Here is an 18497-nt window from a genome sequence, read left to right as displayed (position 1 = left end):
TCCAGAGCAAACTATAAAATAATATTAAAAACGTGCCCACATTTTTATTTAAGAATATTGCTTCTACCAGCTCAAATGAAGTCCAGTCATACAGTTGACCTAGTAGAGTTAAAGAAAAGGTGATAATTTGGCAGAGGATGAAATGAGTGTGGGTAATAGGAACTAATCAATAGAGATTTGGCACAGCTTTTAGGAGAATGCCTTTCCACTCTCTTTTAGTTCCTTAATGACTTCTTTTTCCCCCATAGTTCTAAGGAACGAGAAATTGACTTTGTGTATGGCTGTGCTTCCACAAGGGTGAGAGAAGGTGCTCATTGAGGTAAGTTAGGTATCTCTGCTAATACTATCAAAATGTGGTCAACATTTCTCAAAATCATAATTTATAAAACATTTACAACATCTCTGTTAATGACTGCATTGTTGGTCTGCTTTTCCATGTACTCACTTTCTTGCTTGCCTTCTCTTTGGGATGCCCATTCTTCACCCAAGGTTAGTCATGCACTCTGTGTTTGCTCAGCAACTGGCCCAGCAGGACTCAGCCTTTACTATATTACAGATAAGCAACAAGAGAGAATGGAACATAACAGAGTAGAGCAGAGCAGAATAGAATAGAATATTTCCTTTGGAAGGAACCTACAGTGATTATACTGTCTGTCTGCCTGGCCCTTTCAAGGCTAGCTGAAAGGTAAAGCATTTTGTTAAGGGCATTGTCTGAACACCTCTTAAACACTGACAGGCTTGGAGCATCAAGCTCTAGGAAGCCTGTTCCAGTGTTTCACCATCCTCTTGATTAAGAAATGTTTCCTAATGTGCAATCCTGTCACTGGATGCCAATTAGTCATAAAACAGGCTAGTGAAACAATCTGCCATTCTCCTTGCAGATTTATGTTTCTGTCTCTTCCAGAGAACTGTATGACAACTAAGAAACTTTGTCAACCAATTGCAGTAAGCAATCTCTTCATATGTTTCTTCTAGCATTTTTTGGTGTCCCTTCTTCCAGACAGCTTAGAGGAGGAATATCTGGTAAGTATTTATTGCCCATTGTTTTCAAGTACAGATACTTGATTGCGGTATGAAGACTTCAGATTAAGAGGGTGTGCCTCGTTTCAGTTGCAATACATTGGGATATCAAGAGTCCTTTACAGTCTGAAGGAATAAAAAATGCAGTCTAAAAGAGTGGTCTACGGGATTCTGCTGTAGATAGAGCTTGAATTTATATAACACATTTTAGTCTGACTTATTGTAAAGGCAGTGCTTTAAGCACCAGTGCCTAATTCTGCAAGGTTTTTGCATGGAGATCCAACGATTTAATTCAGACTCCATGAGAAACTGGATCAAAGTTACAAAGAGTTAATTTCTGAACTGGGCACACTGGGCTAGATCCCAAAGTTGTTTGTGTTCCTAATTCTGGTTTCAAACTGTGTTTTTAGAACTTGTCTAACTTATGATCAGTTGTAGCAGTGATGAATTTCCCTGTTTTTGAGGTGGCTTTGAGGGACATTGTGTCAGAAACAAGTTAATTAACCGTAAGTTCTTGTGTTATTGTTGAAAACTTGACATGTTGCGGGCGGTGGGCAGGGAAGGTGGCTAAAGCAAAGGTAGCATACAGTTGTAAACTAAGAGAGACAGGGACAAATGGTTTACCTTAATTTCTCATGTTGAGGAAGGAACACCTGGCAGCCACACGGTATTATTTCAGCTGGTTACTTATGTCTTTGTTTCTTTGCTGTCAAGAACAGTTCCTCTGTGATTTATTAGATATGCTCTTGCTCTTAAATGGAAATGTATGTGCTGAAAATGGAATTAGGCTGTGGATGCTACTACCAATCATTTTTAAAGCATTTTGTCCATTTTACTCACTGTGGAAGTTCCCTCAAACACACTGCCTTCAGAAATTGCATGGAAACATCTTCAAAATTCACCATTCCAGTTGTTGCACAGGGTTATAACATTTGTCTAAATCCAGTCCTACTGGGGAAAAAAAACCAGCTGATTTGTGACTGCACTAATTAATTCTAAATCTACACAGAAATTTTAGTTTTCAGGCAAAAAATGTAAGAGAAAATGCCTCTTCAGAAACTCCAACCAGAGGTCATAAGATAAAAGAAACTAGTTTAAAGCTTTTCTAACAGTAATAGTATTTTGAAGAATATTACATACTAATACATGGGGTTTTGAGAAAATCCTTACAGTTGTCATTCACTCAGCTCATACTTTTGAGTATTTTAAAATTTAAATCCAGTAAGTCCACATATTTGGACCTTTGTGCATGCAAGAATAGTCATAGATACGTTCAGGGCAAATCCTATAAGCCTAGAGCAGATTCACTGTTCATCTGAAGTCAGTTATTTCTTGCTACTTGGCCCCAGAAGAGTGAAGTGTACACATGGTCACAAAAAAAAAAAAAACCGTCTCTTAAAAAGTTAATATTGTCAAGCCATGCACTCTTAGGGTCAAATCCAGATTTCCAAATATTCAATCAGTATTACTGAACTCAGTGGGACCTCCAGCATGTGTTACATGAACAGAATTGAACATGTAGCTGGCCTGGTTTTTTTGCTGTGAAATTGGGTTCTTTCAAGAAGATAAGAGTGTCACAGTGGTCTATGCTTCACTGTTTCACCTGCACGCAGAAAACTTCCGAGCTAAGACCTAATCTGTAGTAAGCACCCATGTTAATTCCTGTTATCATAATCTGGAGTGGGAACAAAACCAAGAGTATGCTATCACAAACAGTTACTTGTTTTGTCTAACTCTTGCCGGGTTCCCAGAAGGGAACTGAACCAGTCTCAGTGGTGCCTTGACGCAGAGCACTCTAGACAGGCTTGTGTGTCTTTGCTAGAGTCATGTACAAAGAAATTGTTCAGGGTATTTCCAACACTAGTCCAGTTTTGGAGTTCTTTTACAGAAGTTATAAGAAGGCTGTGAATAAAACACTTGAAGGTCAATTATCTCTATGAAAAGTGATAAGACTTTAAAACCTCCTGCTGCTTTTGGCAGTGCTGCTCTGCATTGATCTCCAGTATGATGCTGAAGTCATGGTCAGACATTCTTACCCCTAAAAATGTCACACTGGGTGAAGGATGAAAGGGATGGAACTTCCGTTTCACAACTGCGCCCCCAGCCATCACTTTTCCTTTCCATTCACTATAAAACTGTGTGTCAGTATCTCATGGGCAAAAAGATGACAAGAAAAGAGGGAAACTGAGGTTTCATCTGTCTGGCTGATCCCCCTGTAGATTCAAAGCCTAAGCTGGGCTCCAAAGCACAAGCTTTAAACATAGTAGCATTTGGGAGCAGAAACTATAAAGGGTATCAAAGGAACTTTAGTTAACCACGACATGTTAAAATACAACCTAAGCATGAGAAACCCTAATTTTTGTGACGGCCTGAAGAGTATTTCACCTACTCAAGCAACAGGTGTTCCATCTTTTAGGCCTGCAAAACAGTAGACCATGGACTGATATGCTACATTACACTACCTCCTTCCTAGATGTCAGAATTACAAGATAAATGTTATAGACAGTAAGTTGTGAAATGGAAGAGTCTTATCCTGGTTACAGCACAACACAGCAGGGTACACAGTTTTATGCTCTGAGTATTACTCAGGTGGTTGGAGACATTCAACCTCTAGCATGCTCTCTAAAGTGCACTGGATGTGGGAAAATAACATACCAATGCATACTTTGCTGCAGCTAATTTCTGTAATCACTTACACAAAGCATCAGATACAAGACAGCAGCAATAGCCTGATGACTACTATTAATTATTAAATATGTTCTTTTGGATGAACATGTTATTTGAAGCTGCAAACCTTCTTTTAAAGCTTTGGGAACTTGGGTTTGTAATATATGGTGCCTTGATTTTTGTTTAAACTTTCTTTTTCCAAAGAGACACTATTTCTCAACCTTTGTTGAACATTCACTGTATTCCAAGATTTAGGTCCTTCTCCTGGACTTAATAAAGTTGGTGCAATTACAGATCATTGCTGCTGTAGAATATTCCTACCCTGTGCTAGAAATACGACCTGTTTTCACAGATAGCCTTCTTAAAACTAGTTGGGAAAGAGGTTTATCTTTCACAATACAGATAGATAAAATAGGGCAGAGGAACATGCACGGAAATAATTGCTCAAGGTCACACATCTGAGCTGGAACTGAAACCCAGCAGTGTCCTCTGCACCTCATAGGCTGTCTGGCATGCCAGCTTTGCTTAATCTCGCAGAACTGGAGTTCCCATTTGTACCTTCTTTGAAATGTCTTTTCTGATACATCCTTAACCAAGAAGTGCATAGTTATATCACAGCCCTACTTATCTCCGCTGCTCACTGCATGACAAATGCTGAAATCTGGTCCCTTTTCCTGTGGTGTTTTTCACCCTATTGGAATGCTTCTTTTGTCTCATTCTTTGCCCGTCCTGTAGTCGATGTCCGTATTTTTGACAACACCAACTAAATGGAGCTTCCTGAAGAAAATGACAATAAGAGCAGCACTAGGTGGTTTACAAGGTGTTTAAGCAATGCATGTGTTCTGTACAAACAGCCACTTGCAATCTCATGCTTCAGACTGCATTAGGGTAAGTTACACTAACTAAGAGCCTGTATGGTTTAAAGCTGTAAGAACAATTTTCTACCAATTTTGGTAGAAATAAGAGTGCCTCATTTTCAAACACATTGGGAAATGGAAACAGCAGCTTTTTTTTTCTTGGCACAGGTGATCTGTCCCTGTCTGGAAATAATCTCAGCGTATCAAACAAAGGAAGAATGTAGCAGAAGGACTCTTATTAATTAATTTTCATGTTTACATTGGCCCTTCAGTTCTTTGTATGCCTGAGTATGTGAATGGAGGAAGGGGAGGCTGCACCTTAGTTAATGTTATGTAGTGAGATTTTTGCTTTTTTTTGTAAGCCTAGCTTTTGTGGTAGTTGTACTCACTGATAATTTATTGCAGACTTATTAAAAGGCTTCACTTTGAAGAAGGTAATGACTTTATTACAGTTTTTTGTTTTGGTTTTCTGTGGGCTTGTTGGCTTTCTTAAAAACAAAAATTCTAAGATCTGCATCAGTGAGATATCAAACAGAAATAAGAAATTACACATGGACACTTGGCTTAGTCACCCATTTTTCTAGCCATCTGCATTTAGTTGTGCTGTTACAATCAGTGTTCTCAATGTATCAACTTATTTTGAGATATATTACATTAAGACTACAGAATAGCTATTGCTTTTACCTCTTTTCCTTGGTTTTCTTGCCTGGAGTGCTGCATCCAACTCTGGGGCCCCAACATGAGAAGACCTGTTGGAACGAGTCTAGAGGAGGGCCATGAAGGTGATCAGAGGGCTGGAACACTTCTCCTACAAGGATAGGCTGAGAGAGGTGGGGTTGCTCAGGTTGGATAGGAAAAGGCTCCAAGGAGACCTTGTAGCACCTTCAAGTACCTAAAGGGGGCCTACAAAAAGGCTGGAGAGGGACTTTTTACAAGGACAAGCAGTAGTGGCTTCAAATGGAAAGAAGGTACGCTTAGATTAGATATTAGGAAGAAATTCTTTACTGTGAGGGTGATGAGGCACTGAAACAAGTTGTCCAGAGAAGCTGTGAGTGCCCCACCCCGATAGTGTTCAAGGCCAGGTTTGAGCAACCTGGTCTAATGGAAGGTATCCCTGCCCATGGCAGGGGCGTTGTAACTAGGTGATCTCTAAGGTCTTTTCCAACCCCAACCATTCTATGATTCTATGTGTCTAGAAAGGCTAAGCAAACTGACCATCAGCTTGTTTGCATGTGTGGGACTGAGATGTTCTGAAGGGTTTAGGTGTGAACCTGAGGGTTCCAGTTTTCTGTGATTCTTGTAAACATCTTTCCACCAGAAGTGGGAAATAGAGGAGCTTGGATATGGCCAAACTCAGTGGACAGACTGAAGTCACTGAAGTTCAGTGACAAGCTGAACTTCAGAATCCAAATCTCAATAAACGGTTACACAAAAAACTAAACTGTAGCCTGGGGAAGATGTACAGAAATCTGAAGTCCAAGAGGTCCCGGATTAGAACCTGCAAGGTGATACTGGCTGAGGATTCAGGAGTGTAGTACCTTACCAGCAAAGTGGTGAATGGCTAACTGGGGGTTCTGCCAGGCACTATCACAGGTCATCCTTGTCAGATCCCAGCTCACAGATAGATCCCTGTGGGCAGACCTTTATGCCTGCACAGTGTGTGAACAAAATAATTGTATAGTCCAAGGCACCTCTTTCTTACAATAATACCTACTGAAAGCAGTGAATACAAGCTCCCTTTGGCTTAATCAGGAGTAATATTTTATAATCTCGTAGCGTTGGCTAGGTAACAAAAAAAACTATTTTACTAGCTTCTCCGGAGTTTGGGGATTTCTTGTATTTTGTCCCCTTGTTTTAGATTAGTTTTAACACAAATTTTATAATGTTTGTTCACAGACTGATTTTTTAACCCAATCATGTACAGAAACCGAAATTTTTATCATCCTTATGTGTAATGTTTGGGTTTCATTTTAATGGGGTAAATTACTAATATTTATGTGAAGTTGTTCTGCTCAGTTCTGAACCTGTGGATCTGAAAATGCTTATCTTATATTCCTCATGCTCCAATAAATATTTGTCCATAAGGAAGACTCACAGACTGAAGTCATTGCTCCAAGCATTAGCATCACAGCTTTCTTCATTTGCTGTGTTTCATTATGACTTATTATTAACTGACTTTCTTTGCAAAAATTAATTATTTTGTTTTATATTTGACACAATCATGTTGGTATTTGATGTTATTCCATTGTGCTAGAGCTGCTCTTATGTTTATCCTAAAAAACAAGATTTCTTAATTTGCTTTGAATTCCTCTTCTCCTGAATTTCAGCTTGCTTGGCTTATGCTTTTGTTTTGGAAAGCTTTATTTCTTTATTTTATTTTGGGGTTGCTTGTTTTGTTTGTGGGTTTGTTGTTGGGTTTTTTCCACTTTTTCTCTTCTATTACTATTTTTTAAATAATGTTCAGACAAGTGCTGCAGTCAGCTTAGGACCTATTCTCGCAATTTTTCTTTGACCTGTTTATTAGAATACCACATAACTCAGAAGATAGTAATTCTGATTGCCGGCACATTTCCTGTCTTTTCCCTTTGATCTATAAAATAACTGCTCCATAAGATGACCTCACAGGCAATTCCTTGTAAATAGAATGTGCCTTTCCCCAGAGAGGTTCCTGCACGGATCAGCAGACTGTAGGTGTTGGCCTTACCCCGTGGAAGTGTTCCCAGCCTGAGTTTTCTCTGGAAATATGGTTGGAAGAGGTGACAGCTATGAGCATGTGTAGTAATAGGAAACATTTGGCTGATCAAGCCAAATTTGCCTACCACTTGGGAGAAATTTGTGTACTATTATTAAGATGCATCTCTTACTTTGAAAACTCCCACTCCTGGTGAACCATTGTTCGCCTTCATGCAGGAGTGCTGCATGGTCATTCAAATAACTGTGGGCATTTCAAGTACAGCATAATGTGTCTGTGTTTGTGTGAAGGGGAGTGCTTCCTTTTGTAGTAATGTGTTCCGACTTGCTTCTAGGAAAAAAAGAAACTGGTACAGCCAGTGTTTACACTTCTCTGCCATATGCCTTACCTTACTAAGGTAATTAGCTTTATTTCTTCAGCTTTGCATGCTCAGAATGAAATTAAGCTCCATGTTAGGCCCTGTGCTCTTCAACATCTTCATAAGTGACTTGGACTCAGGACTGGAAGGGATGCTAAGAAAGTTTGCAGGGAGGAGCTGTTGACTCCCTCGAAGGAAGGGAGGCCCTGCAGAGAGTTCTCGACAAATTAGAGGACTGGGCAATCATGAACCATATGAAGATAACAAGGGAAAGGGCTGGATTCTGCACCTGGGATGGGGCAACACTGGATGTATGGGCAGACTGGGGAATGAGATGCTGGAAAGCAGTGCCATGGAAAGGGACCTGGGGGTCCCGGTCAATGGTAAGTTGAGGATGAGTCAGCAGTGCCCTGGCAGCCAGGGAGGCCAACCGTGTCCAGGGGGGCATCAGGCGAAGCATCACCAGCCAGTCAAGGGAGGGGATTGTCCCGCTCTGCTCTGTGCTGGAACAGGCTTCCCAGGGAAGTGGTCACAGCACCAAGCCTGACAGAGTTCAAGAAGCATTTGGATGATACTCTCAGGCACTTGGTGTGACTCTTGGGGATGGTCCTGTGCCGGGCCAGGAGTTGGACCTGGTGATCCTTGTGGTTCTCTTCCAACTCAGCATATTCTGTTATTCAGTGATTTAAGTGACAAATGTCAGGATAAATCCTATACTGACCTGTACTTTGCTGAATGTAGTTACTAAAGGAGTCATTGGTTTATTTACACTAAAATAGGACAATAGGATGTCTTTTCAGCATGGATTATTGCTCCAAATTTTTATAAAATGAGTAGGAATAAAACATATGTTGATGCATGAAAATAAGAAAGATCTAATATTCAGAATCTGCAGGAGTGCTACAAAGAAGTGGTTCCGTTTGGAAAAAAAAGAGAAGTATGTTAGCGACTGACTAGTTTACTGATCCTGCAGCCTTTACTTGTGCATATATTTTTATTCTCATTCTCATGATTTGGAAGACTAAGTTTACACACACACACAGGCACATATATATAGGTATATATAAAAGGTACAGTATCAAGCAAAAGTTTACCTTTTTCCTCACTGAGTTTGATGGATTGTTCAAGTTTGTAGGGGACTTTGTCCTGCACAATTCTGAGTTTCACTTTCAGTGAGGAATTCTCAACAACTTCCAGGACTGGGTCTTAACAGGGCTGAATGGTTTGGTAGCTAGCAAAGATGAGTTTTTCTTTTGCAATGTTCCATTTCAAGTGGCATGAGCAACGGCAAAACTCCATTAATCTAATGGTTACATGATCCCTGCTGTTGCATACTAGAGTGATGTGGCTTTGAAAAATGTATCAGCTGAACATAGACACGCAGTGTGAACATCTTAGCAGCTGCATCTTGAGGGAAATGGAACAAAGAACTTGCATTTTGCTATTTGGAGAGTGAGTCAGGTATTATTGGTGTAAATCTGCAGAAATATGAGGACACATGAGAAAGGCCAGAACAACAAAGACTGGGTTAGTGTAGAAGCTAAGCCCCTAGCCACAGGGATTCACATTCATGGATGACTGACTTAGGATTCCTCTGAGTTACTATGAACATTTGTTAGTGAGTGACTCAGAATCTAGTGGCAAATTATAAAGAATTGATCTTCCCTCTGCTGCTTAATATTGTGAAAATTCCAGCCCACTTGATGCCTGTAGAAACTTGTTCAGTCACAGACTGAAGCATAATCCTTACATGTCTGTTTTCACTGGATATTAATTAAAGTGACTGTCAGGGAGACAGAGACAGGTAGGAGTAGTGAGATTGCAAAGTTGCTGAACAGTGCTAAGATCTATCTCTGTGTATTGTTTGAATGTATGGGGCCATGTCTTTTGGTTCACAGAGGTGCCCTACACTGAGATGATCCATATATGGTACTTTCCCAGTTAATTTTAGAGGCTGTTTTGAGGGGTTGTCATTTGGGAAACATGGAGAAGTAAGTGGTAAATAAGTTCCACATGCAGGTCGACTGCCTGAACAAAAGATATGCTATGTCTTTATTTTATATTGCCAGCAAGGGTAAAGGCCAAAATTTCCAGTGACATGGAGTCCAGCAGTTCAGGGCCCAGCATCTTCAAGGTAAACTCTGTGGGTTCAGCAGTTGTTATGCAAGAAGCAAAGCAAAAGTCTGTGACCCCTTTGCAGAAAAGGTTAGGAAGGTAACTTCACATGGGAACCCTCCTAACAATTCAGGCTTAGGAAACAGAACTTGCTGTTAGCAAATATTTGAACACATGTGAAATTTGAGATTATTTATTTCTTATCAGAGAGAAGTGATCCCAAGGAAGATTTTTTAAATAAATCATCAGTGTTTGAATGCAGGTAACTGAGCACAGCTGTTAGAAGCATCCACTTTAAGGTGATGGCCGCCTTTATCCCTCAGCAGAATGTGTGTAGTTTGTCTTTATACACTCATACACTCATGACCTTTTGTTGGTAATTCATTGGAAACAACCTCTATCTGTACCTCTGCTAGTAGTGCCTATTCTCTGCTCTCTCTTGCCCTTTTTCACTTGCTCAGCTAAGGTGTTCATGGCAGAAATCCTAGACTCTGCTGCCATATGAACATGTGGAGGTGCCCATGTGTCCAGCCACAAACCCATGTTGATGTGGCAACAAAGGGAGAGAGTTCTTCCTACCCTAAAAGCAAGGTTGATGAGAGGGCACCTGTCTGAGTTCAGGATGCCTGTATTTTCAAATTAGATTGAATTGACTGATTATGAGAGACCCCTCAACCCCACTGTTGTCTGCGAACACCTGCAGTAACAAACCTGCTATAGACGAGACACCCAGTCAGTCATGGATGGTGACCCCAATGGCAGGCATACTTGGAGAGACTGGAAAGGCAGCTGTCCTGTCCAGAGGCCTCTTATAGGGCCTCTTCTGAGACTCCCTTCTTTTCTGAAACACAGCAGTTAGATTATCTGTGTGGGTTTATTTAAAAAAAAATGTGACTGAGTAATGCTTTGATTCAATGTATGGCAATAAATCTCTCCTAGTATCATCAATATTTTTTTTTACCAGAAGGGCAGTGTTCTGGCAGACAAGAACAATTTCCCTGTTTGTTAGTTACCTCTTTTAAAAAAGTCTTTCCTTTGGCTTTTAGGAACATGCTTCATTGTAAGTAATAATTGCCAAAAGAATAACAGTCTGCAGTGTCTTTGATGCACTTTCTTTCAGAGTCCCTCTTTCACTGCACACCACTCAGCATTTATTAACCCTTTCATGCATTAAAAACCCTTTAACATCTGAATGACCTTTTCTCACCTTCACTCTTTAGTCAAGTGCAAACAGACTGACTAATTCATACACATTTCCATTAATATGCTTATCAAGGGTGAAAAAATCCTACAGAAGTCCAAGAAGTAACATGAAATAGTGCATTCTTTCATGGATGGCAAAGATATTACATTTTCATCTCCTCTATTGGGTCCAAAGATGCCTGGTGAGAGAAGGGCTAGCTGGGGCTCAGCTACATGTTTCTGTGCCATAGCTCAGCTCTGAGCTGAAGCGTTAGCTTTATTTATAACTCTTTATATAATGTTACCTGTAGTTATAATTCAAGACTACAGTCAGCTAAAACAGAATGTAATTCTCAATTAGCTTTCAAAAACATTTGATAAATCCAACAATATTTCTTGTATATGAATTTTACAGATTATTTTCCAGCTCATTGGCTAAAACTATCTGCTATTTGTAAAATCTTAATTATCTTTCTTAAGGGGATAAGCTAAAGCTTTAAGGAAGTAATTAGGTAGGTATCTCTGGTTCTGATGCTGGAAACGCTGCACAGAAAATACTTTGTTTTCAATATCCTTGTTTAATAGCTGGTAATATGCTACAGCACCAGTGCAGAAATAAACCACCTGTTAACAAAAGAAACAGCAGGTAATGTATAAAGTTTCTCTTTGGTTCTAGCTTTTAACTTGACTTTGTCTTCTTTTAAGTAAATGAATCATGATATCCTCCTTTTGAAATCTTTATTCTTCATAATACATGTTCTGATTGTGGGTCTTTTCCATACTTCAGATGTGTTAACCCCATAGACTGACTAATTAATTCTGTACTCTGGTACCTATCTTCACTACTTTGGTGAAAGATACACTGTTGCATTTTTGTTGTTATTTTCTAATAAATTAGAAGCATTGATTTGGGAGTTATCAAAGAGAAAGCCACATACAGAACCTTTAATGAATCAAATACTTATTTTCTGTCTTAGTTTAGGATGCACAGTGAGAGTCATTATAACTTTTCACACAGGCATCAGACAGTCTTAATCCTTTTGCCAAGGAATGAGGGAGGAAAGCATTGTACCCTCCTGCCTGCATACCCACCTGAAGGCCAAGGACACATCAACCCTGATAGCATTACACTGGCAGTTCATTTCACGATGAGAACAAAGGAGGTGGGGTTATTGTTTGGGTTTGGGTTTGGTTTTGTTTTGTCATTTTGATTTTTTTTTTTAATAAACTATAATTTAAAAATATTAGTGGAAAATTTTGAAGCAAGAAAGTAGCCTTCCCTCACCCTTTCACTCCCTCACTTGGATTTTCTCTCTGCCTTAGGTGACAGCTATGTTTTTTTATGAAGACTGAGAAACAGATGAGATAATGTAGGAAACTGGAACTCTGTGTCCAAGTATCAGAGCAATTTGCTACAGCACTACACTTTTAAGATTCACCCTTTTATAAGTAGGAATGAGTCTCCAGTGTGAAGCTGAAATCAGGCTATATGTTCTGTACCTGTACCATGGGCTCCTGGGGACACCAGAGGTACAAGTTGTGCTCCACCTGTTTTCATAAGTAAACAGCCTTGCAGGTGATACAGGTTGCAGTAACCAGAAAAGTCAATTGTGGCCAAGTGCCAGCTTTGTTAATGCAATTCTTATTTCACAGAAATTTTTTGCTATACATTTAAATCAGAAGCATTCTGCTATGCAGCGTATTTTTACAATGCATTTGCCTGATGGAACTGCAATAGTCTTATGAAACAGCCTGGTGGAGTTGCACAGAATGGCAAATGTTAATGTTTTTTCAAAATGTAACCAAAAAATATCATACAATTTGGAAAACCTTTAGGAGATGCATTGTCAAATTTCAAAGTTTTAAATTTGATAGCAGTTTATCCCAGTACAATTCCTAAGAACCAAAAAGTTTTGTGGTATTTGTAAAGTGTTTCTTTAGTCATCTCAATCAAAAGCTAATCACTTAGAGTCCTTCCTGTGTCTGTGAGATGTTTGAAAACACCGGAAGATGTACTTTAGTACTTGCAGGATTAGACACCATGGATATAGTCTTCAGCAATTTGAATAACTTGGACTTTCCTTATTTACTCTGTCAAAATAAAAAATCATCATCATCACAGAATCATAGAACAGTTTATGTTGGAAGGGACGTTAAAGCTAGTTCAGCCCTCTGCCATGGTGGGGATTGTGGCCCTCATCTGGACGTGCTCCAGCAGGTTTGCTGGGGATTGTTGGCTTCCTTTGTTGGGGATCCTTGAGCTGGATGCAGTACTCCAGCTGGGGTCTTACCAAAACAGAGTAGAATAGCAGAATCCCTTCCCTCACCCTGCTGGCCACACTGCTTTTGATGCAGCCAAGGATACAGCTGGCTTTCTGTACTGAAATGCACATTGCTGGGTCATGTCAAACTTCTCATCCATCAACACTCCCAAGTCCTTCTCCTCAGGGCTGCTCTCAATCCATTCTTCATCCAGCCTGTACTTGTTCTTGGGATTGCCCCAGCTCAGGTGCAGCACCTTGCACTTGGCCCTGTTGGATTTCATGAGGTTTGCACAGGCCCACCTCTCAAGCCTATCAAGGTCCCTCTGGATGGCATCCCTTCCCTCCAGCATATTGACTGCACCAGACAGCTCAGTGTCGTCAGTGAGCTTGGTGAGAGTGCACTCAATCCCACTCTCTGTGTCACCAACAAGGATGTTAAACAGCACCAGTCCCAACGCTGACCCCTGAGAAACACCACTTGTCAATCTTTTAACATGAAATAATTTTGGATGGTTCTTTCCCCACAGGTTTCATGGGTTTAGCCTATAAAAACAAGAGGCAAAGCAAAAACGCTTATCAGTATATCTTGCTTAAAAGCTTCTGTTGGCTTCAACCAATACGTGCTGAATTACTATAAGATTTTACCAGAAAGAATTCACATATTCACCACTGTTTTAGTATTAGTATCTGTAGCTCTTGTATATAGTACACGTCTCCTGACTTCAAATTAATAATAATTAATTTTCCCATTAATTTTGAAATAATAGAAGGATATCCTTTATCTACTGATTAGTATGAAAAAAGCAAAAGACTTTGATATTTTCTGCTTGAAATTGTTGCAATATTTTAGCTTAAGCTTCCTGACCTGATTCGTACATGTTCAAGAAGGATTAAACTTTCCTCATAACTGAAAAACAGTTCTCTACTGCTAGCTCCTTCTGAGATTCTTCTCTTATCTCCAAGGTTAGGTAAAAACATCAAGGGTTTAGAAATATGCTCTATCTGTGAGATAGTTCAAGATGACCTTGTTGTGTTCTCCCACAAAAAAAAAAGTTAATGTACTTCTTCATGTAAACTCAGGCTGAAAAGAAAACAGCACAAAGTGGGTCCAGCAGCTGTAAAACTGATGTATGTTACTTAATTTTCAAGCTGCTTCAAATATCTTTCACTTCTTTCTTTCAGTTTTAATAACTAATATTTTTGCAGGATGCTATTGGTCCACAGTGGCTTTCTCTGCCTGTTACAGAATTTTCAGTTTTTCATGCCTATTGAGCTACCTGCTTTCTGCTTTACTTAGGAAATCAAGGAGGATCTCTCTTGCAGAATAATTCTCTGCTGCGGTGTTGTCCTCATTATACTGGCTGTTAAGGGAACATTTCCTCGCTGCAGTAGTACACACATGAAAGTAAGAACTTTTGGGTATCTTTTATGTATCTTCTTAAACTGGCTGTTAAGGGAACATTTCCTCGCTGCAGTAGTACACACATGAAAGTAAGAACTTTTGGGTATCTTTTATGTATCTTCTTAAACTGGTATCTCTAAACTAGCTCCTAATGAATTCAGGCTCTGTGTGTGCACTCTGATCCTTTTGTGCTGCCCACTTTTTCTAATATATATATATATTTCCTTTTCTTTTTTTTTTTTTTTTCTCCAAGTGATGATCTTTCACCTTCCTGTTGTAGGTAAAAATCCTTTAGGTTTGACGTGGCTTTTAAGTGACTGCTTTTTGAGTTGAAGTTATTATGTCCCTGCTGTCTAGAATACATATAGAGAGATACAATATGGTGATTATTTCCACGGATTGCTAGGCAAAGTCAGTGAAAACCCCTGAAATGGGGTTTAGCTGCAAGTGTCTCGCTCAACGAAATACTTCGGCGACTGCCTCATCCTTGCTACTCACATACACCCCCGTGTGGGCAAATCCTGTGTCGTTCCCTCCTCCTCCACGTTTTCTACAGTACATCAGCGAGAACAGAAATGTCTTGCTGTCCCATCGTGCCATGTTCCGAGGCATCCTCTTTGACAACGAAAAAAAATTAAATAGCGATCATCGCTCACTTTGTGCTTCATTTCTTCAGGCTGGTGGTGAGACTCATAGGTTTTATATATTTTATTGACTTGCACAACATGACCAAATTAGATAGAGGAGTATGAGAAAGGAGGTCTTGCCTGTAAGCACTGCAGTTATGCTTTAAACAGAAAAAAATGAGAAGTAAACCTTAAAGAGACACTGATATCAAAATTCCCTAGAGAAGAAAGAAAATTATTTTCAAAGGTGGATTACTAACACACAGTCTCATTTGGTGAAGGAAACTATTTCATGGCAGGGCAGGCTTGTGCATTTTAATTGTGAGCATGATGGTCTTTCCATACTGCACCATGCCATACCCATAACCATTATCATGCCATACCATACGGCACCACAGCACACCATATATTCTTTGTTCACTCAGAGAAAAACTGTTTGAATAATAGCAAAAGCTGTAATGGGGTTGACTGCAGTTCCCATTTTTACAGCTCTTCAGCCTTTTATCAGTTTCTAAAGCTTTCATACTTTGCTATGGAACTTCATTTCTCTCAATCATCAATTTCTTTTTACTGACTCAGACTTTAGACTATGGAATGTGTAGAAAGGTGTTTCCATTGCAACAAAATCATTGCAGTCTTCTTTTAGGGATTCAAGAATTGTTTAGAATTGGTAGTGAAGTATCTTGCAGTGGAAAACGTGATCCCTAACCAGATAATAAATTCTCACAGAATTCTGTGTTTCAGCTGTCCTTATCCTAACTCAGAATATTTGCTATACCGCCTTTTTCTTTGCACAGTAATAATCAGAGAAACCTTATCCTAACTCAGGATATTTGCTATTCCATGTTTTTATTTGCACAGTAATAATCAGAGCAATTAAGCCAGCTGTTTCCGAGGAGAAAATAACTGACCTTGATACTAATCATCCCAGTGTAACAGAATATCTCAGTCAGCTGCGTGGTTAAGTGAGGTATCATGGGCACTGCGGGAGGTTAGAAGTCTTCAGGACGAACACACTCAGCTGAACATCAGAGGGAGATAGGAAAGGGCAGCAGGTGGCAAGAATATCTGTCCTGAAGGACAGGGGAGATTCTACAGACTAAAATGGACTCATTTGTCCATTTGAGTAAATTCTTATATGACTGGGTAAAAGGGCTTTGCCAACTTCAGATAAATCAAACCCACAAATTGAAGAAATAACTTAAAATAATGTAGCAGTATTAGTGTTGAAGGGGTATGCATTCACATTATGCTTTCTGTTCTGTACAAAGATCCGCATATGCTCAGCTTTACATGACCATCTTCCACTGTTTATTTCCTACTGTTATGGAACAAAATTTAACTGTGTTTCTCTACTGGGTTTTTTTTGTTATTGTTACTATTTTGTTTAGATTTTGTTGTTGGGGGGGAGGTTTGGTTGTGGGATTTGTTTGTTTGTCTGTTTGTTTGTTTTGGGGGTCCAGGTGGGTTGGTTGTTTGTTTTTAATTGTGAACAAACTTGCAGATTCCATATGGCTTAACTTGAAGAAAAAGGAGATAATTTTTCTGGTTGGATTTCCCATTCTTGTTCATAGCAGGACCACACAATTTCATAGCAGCAGAACTGAGCCACAGGTACCCTTGTGGGCAGCAAAATGTGGAGGGAACTGGGACTGCTTCGGCTGGCAATGGAGGGTTTATTCTGTTTGTCGTTTGCCTGTCACCCTAAACATGGAGGAGTAGGGATCTTAGCCAGAAAAATCATGGGATGCAGAGCTGGCATATGAGAACATCAACCCTGTCTCTGCACGCCCCACTCTTTTGTTTCATTTGTACAGATCAGAGCATACACAATCATGATCTCCTGGAGAATCTTTGGAACTCCACAGGTCTCTCTCTCTGAGCCCATAAACACACTTTCCATGATGAAAAGGTCCTCATAATGCCCTGAGTAACATTACAAAAGCACCTTATAGTGGTGCTTTGAGAAGCCTTCTTTAAGCCTCCTCATATTTTTGCCTCTACCCAACATGATGCACCACTAAAGGCTGCAAAAATCTGTGTTTGCGTGTGTAAAGTAGGTTACTGCCCATTGTGAGAGCATTAGTGCCATGTTGTGGATGCACATGCAGAGCAATGGTGGTCACAGATAGTAAGGAGTAGCTGACAATGATACAAACTGGGACTGATGTGGCTGTACTTTGAAATGCTTAATCAGATCACACTTAACCAGATATGCTTAACCAGAACATGGTTAACTAGGTCAAAGTTAATCTCCTATAGGGCAGCTTAAAAAAAGACTTTAAGATGGCAGATTTTTCCTTCTTCCTCTATTCTGAATGAACGCTGAGATCAGTTAAGGATACTCAAATACCCTGGGCTTTTCCAGGAAACATTGGAGTATGGTGTATAGGCAAAAGAGATAAAAAGGAGAACTTCAGAGCACACACAGTTGGCTAATGCTGGTGCAACGTGTGAAAACAATACGTGGCCACAAGCAAGAGGATACAGATCAGCTGAGTCATCAGTAAAGCAAGATTTCAATCATTCTTTTTATTAAATAAATGCAATTCTGATTAAATAGAACCTTAATTTTAGGAGTTTCTCTAAAGGGAAACAGGTAGAACAGTCAGAACAGATGCAAATGCTTTATAAGTTAACTAGTCTCCTGCCTGTACTTAAAGCACTGCTCAAAACAAATCCTGAAAAGAAACACTAAAATGAATCCTGCTGAACTAGTAATAAATTAAATGTGCTAGTAGATACTTACTGTAACTTACTCATGAAAGTTTTTTCCCCTTTTGGGAACAGACACAAGACTTTACAATATGCAGTTCAAGTCTTTAACATTTTCATCCTTGTGAACTGAAAATGTAATCTTGCTGTGTTAAACAGCCTGTTAGGCTATGGTAGCAAATAAATGCCTATAGAAGATGCTCTGAAGGTAGCTGCTTGGCTGTATAAAACATTGATGGAAGAAATTCATTGCCTTTTGCAAATTCCAATTCTAAAAAAATCTGCAATCTTCTATAATTCAGTTAAAAGTCCTGATATCGAACTAATAAGTGTTGTGCCAGGCACTTGATATCTTAATTTCCTGATGCAGAATCGTCTCTGCCAGAATCACTGTAGAGGGTCTGATGTGGCTCACTAAAAACACAGGTACCATCTCTGGAGTGGCCATTGTAGTGCTGAAGGAACGTAACAGACTTCAACTGTCTCCAGAGTAGCTGGAAGCTTGTACTATACATTCACTGTGACTGGTTTAATGTCTCTTAAATTAGTAGAAATGTTTTCAATTAAATGAGCTCATGTAAGTTTATACCATGAGGAAA

This window comes from Pipra filicauda, unplaced genomic scaffold (assembly GCF_003945595.2).
Source record: "Pipra filicauda isolate LSUMZ 115617 unplaced genomic scaffold, ASM394559v2 scaffold71_size5581439_pilon, whole genome shotgun sequence".
Classification (NCBI taxonomy): domain Eukaryota; kingdom Metazoa; phylum Chordata; class Aves; order Passeriformes; family Pipridae; genus Pipra; species Pipra filicauda.
This window is presented reverse-complemented; position numbering follows the sequence as displayed.